The following is a 4247-nucleotide window of genomic DNA, read 5'->3' on the forward strand; positions in this document are numbered from 1 at the left end:
TGCCCTGAGGTGAGGGCCTCCCAAGCAGCCAGCAGAGCATGGACGAGTCAGTACCCCAAGGATTTCTCCAGGAGCCTGGGTGGTTTTGCTGGCCACGGTCTGCTCCACCCAGCGAGCTCAGGCACGTCTCCATGACCTGCATGACTTTGGGATCCACAGCACTGACGGATCTATTTGTTGGTAATCAATGGGGATGTGCAGGAAACTGTGTCTCCCAGCACCTCTGCTTTGAGGATTAAAAGCGCCTCGCGTTCATAATGAGAGTAATTAACCTTGTTTGAAAATAGTTGTCAATTTAATGCTAAATAAGAAAGCTTTGCGTTGAGGTCATTCGGGTTCCAGGTGAAAACGTGCTATGGAAGACAAATATTCAAAGCAAGAATGGGCATGAATGTGATTGGGCTTGATTCTGATCAAGTTTACATTTGTTTAAAGGCCCAGCCCAAAGCCTGTGAAAGTCATTTGGAATAAATCAGCTGGAGTCAATGGGATTACCCTACTGTCAGCCCGGTATGGGTGAGATCAAACCCCAGATCATTATCTTCTTGTGGTTTTCCTTTTCCCACATTGAGAGGGAGTCAGCGCGAAGGGCCATTGATTGTTTTGTAAAACATCCTTTGGATTCAGGGGCAGTCTGCCAGCCTACAGGATATGGCCCATAAAGCCACCGGGATACTGAGGATTCCTCCCTCTGGATGTGCCGCATCTGCCTGGCTTCGCTGCCAGAGGTAATCAGAGAGTTAACAGCTTTGGCACAGGGAGCCGATTGACGGTGTGAGAGCCCAGCCAGGCTTTAAAACACAAAGCAAAAGGATGAGTTAAACCACCGCATTCTTCTCGGGAACGCTGATGGGTGACAGTTGTCTCTTATCACCTCGGTCTCTCGCTCTTTCATCAGAACCAATTACTTCGTTTCTCTTCTTGTGCGCGACTGGTGATGCTTTCATGGAAAACAAGCCCATGGAAATGCTGAATACCAGTAAGTCAGGAGAAGGGAAGGATGCAAACCTGCAGTTTTCCCATGGCCTGAAAATGACTCCCTCCCTGGCTTAGGGCAGCCACAGGTATGCTGTTAATTTTAAGTCCTCTTGCCAGAAGGCTATAAAATGTCTTTTCATCTTACGTTACATAAGTATCCAACAAATAAGAAGACTGTTATTACAAAGGCAACCACACCGAAAAAAGGCTTCATTTCCTCTGAAAACCTGCATTAAAGACTTCTGATGTCTCTGTGGAGCTTGTAGGTTGCTGAGCACTGTTGGAGAGGAAAATCCATTGGATTGGGGTTTTTTTTCTTTCCAAAAAAGAAGTAAATCTGATGCAACATCAAATTGGAATGCTGTGAGGAACCACCCGTGTGATAAATGTACTGTTAATCATGGTGATAATTTGCTCTCAAAGACCAGGATATATATTCTTTCAGCTTAACAAGCAGCATTCTGGAAAACAGCGCTAATATTAAGCACTCTCTAATTAAACATCTCAGGGATCCTTCTGAACTAGGCAGAAAATATCTATACATGTCAGGAGTGGAAACTGCGAGGCGCTAAGCACATCTTAAAAACCACAACTGAGTCTGACGATGCTCAGGAATTGAGAGAAAGTGCTCAGCAGCCACAGAAAGGGTCTTCAAAATCCTTATGCTTCTTGTCATCAAGGAAATAATTCTGCTTGGCTTCACTGGGTGCTGAATGGTTGCTTTGCTCTTTGACCCGCTTTTCTCCAGCGTAACAACGTGTGGTTTTGGGCCAGTGAGGCAGACATTGCAACAGTGAGGTAAGGCACAGGAGGATGCGTCTGTGGAGGTGATTCAGCACACATTCAGTACCTCTCAGCAATTCAGGCATTCTTCCTGAAGTTGTTTCGTTGTGTTGTACCCTTCTACATCTTCACAAATTGATTAGCATCAGGTATATTTGGAATATGTCCTAAATCAGTTAACTTTCAGGCAGTAAGGCATCCTCACCTGCTCATTTCACAGGGAAAAAAACAAAACCCCAAACAATAGAAATGTTCACGTGCGTGTTGACATCCTGCTTGTGAACCAATATTGTCACAAGCAATAGGCTTGGAGAGAACAATCCAATCAATGAATATGAACTGACTTACACTGAGCCGAAATTAGATCCAATATCCTGATTGAAGTTATTACAATTAGCTAAATAAATACACAAGCCCAGGTAATTAATTTTGTGGTACCACGGTGCATGGAGGCCACCTCTGACACTGAGAGACATCTATACTAAGCACTGAAAATACATCCAGTAAGATACAACCCCGATCCTGAACAGCTTGCTGCTCATATAGACAAAAGGAACAAAGGACTGGGGACAGAAATCATTCTTTATTGCCTCCATGTCAGAGAAGCTGGCCCAGAGAAATTGAATTGTCTTGCCCAACACTGTATAAGAATTATTTGGCAGGACTGAGAAGCAAAGGGGGAACATCAGTATCCACTTCACGGGTCTGCCCGCCCTTTCTCTAGCACAAACTCTTTTTTTTTTTGTTAACCAGGAGGCTTCTCAGGCACAAGACAGCCCTGGACTCCTGTTTCTTTACATTACATTCCTACCCCTTTCAAGCACAGCACGGTACATACAAGCAGGAGCTTTTGGTTTCTGAGGTCTTTGGTGAGCCTGTGTCCTGTCCACCTCACCTCTGCTCCTTATTAACCAATTATATTTCTTCAGCAAAAACACAAGGCCTCAAAAGCACAAATCCATGAGCATCCACATTTCTGCTGACGGCTTTCACTTGGTTCAAGAGCTCCTACACATTCTTCCTTAAAGCTGGGAGTCAAGCTTTTCCTCCTTTGTGTACATTTGGAAACCAGTGGAGTAGAGAGAACTTTGCAAATCTCACTGCAAGGGGAGCAAATGTGTCTTGTAAATCTCGTAGTGGCATCTTCAAGTGTTACAGACCCAAATCCAAGACATTTGCTTAGGCCTTTCTCCCTCAACTGTCTCTCAACCTCAATGGTAAAATGGTGGTGGCTTTAATTTAATCTAGAATTTAATCTTCTTCTCCAGACAAGCAGTTCACTGTTCTCAAAGCTTCTTTCCCCCTTTTTCTGCAGAGAACAAACCTGAGGGGAAGGCTGAAAATCTGAGGTCTCAAAAGTACCGTTCCTATGTCTTTAACCTCAGATTTGTGTTCCAGACCTTGATAGATTCATTTTGCAGTCAATCAATCATCGTTTGGGTTTGAGGAGGTTTGAAAAATTGGCTCGAAATAAATCGTCTGTTCTTCTTGCAGTCTTAACTACGGAGGTATTTGTAGTGATTCTGTAATGAAGGTTTCTGCTTCCAGCAGTTTAGCTATAAAATATGACTTTATGTGAATCATTGAGTCCATCTGGAACTCCAGCAAGTCAATGTCTGTGCCATCTTCCCAGCCATAAAATTATTTTCTGCCTCTTTGCCAGACTGAAAGTTCTAGGAAAGGTCCAATTGACAAATTACAGAACACTGCATCAAACAATAATGTTTCTCCCAGATAGCCACATGTCTGAAACAAAATTTTCCTTTGGGTAGCATGGATATATAATTTGAATGCATGCTTATTTCCTAGTTCTGGAATATTTTTTTAACTGAAATCCTGCAGCTATAAGAACTGAAGGAAAAGATGGCCTGGACATCTCCCTTTTTGATGCCTCCTGGCTGTGAGAGTGAAGAAAAAAATAGTCCTCTGTGTTTGATGGATGCAAGAACGAGGTTTCCAACCATGGAAAAGCCTTTAGAGACACAAATGAGGTTGTGATCCCTGGCCCCAGTGTCATCCATCTTGGAAAACCTGGTTTTACTATTTCAAACAGGTGGGAAACTGCAGTTTTAAAACAGGCGCTACTGCAGTATTTCAGCAAAACATCTCGTGATTTCAAAGGGAAATCTAATATTGGTCCTGGATCCCGTGCAAATTCCTTCAGGTGTCAACACCTCTGCCTGTCACAGTGGTTTGGTGCTCAGACCTGGAGCATGCAGCTGCCCCACGGGCTGCACGTGGCCACGATGACCCTAAACCCAGGGTGCCACTGCAAGGAGAAGTCCTCAGCCATGAATGAGAGATATTTTCCATTTTCAGCTCCCTGTCATATGAATGGAAATTGTGCAACTTGCTCAGGCTGGTGCAGTTTAGGACTGTGCATTTGCTGGTGTGAACAGGAACACGGAGCTGTTTTCTGTTTCCTGTGTTTGAACGTGGTGCAAACATGATCCGGGCCTTCTGTAGCGCTGCTCGCTGAGACACTC

Source organism: Corvus brachyrhynchos, unplaced genomic scaffold (assembly GCF_000691975.1).
Source record: "Corvus brachyrhynchos isolate BGI_N302 unplaced genomic scaffold, ASM69197v1 scaffold315, whole genome shotgun sequence".
NCBI lineage: Eukaryota > Metazoa > Chordata > Aves > Passeriformes > Corvidae > Corvus > Corvus brachyrhynchos.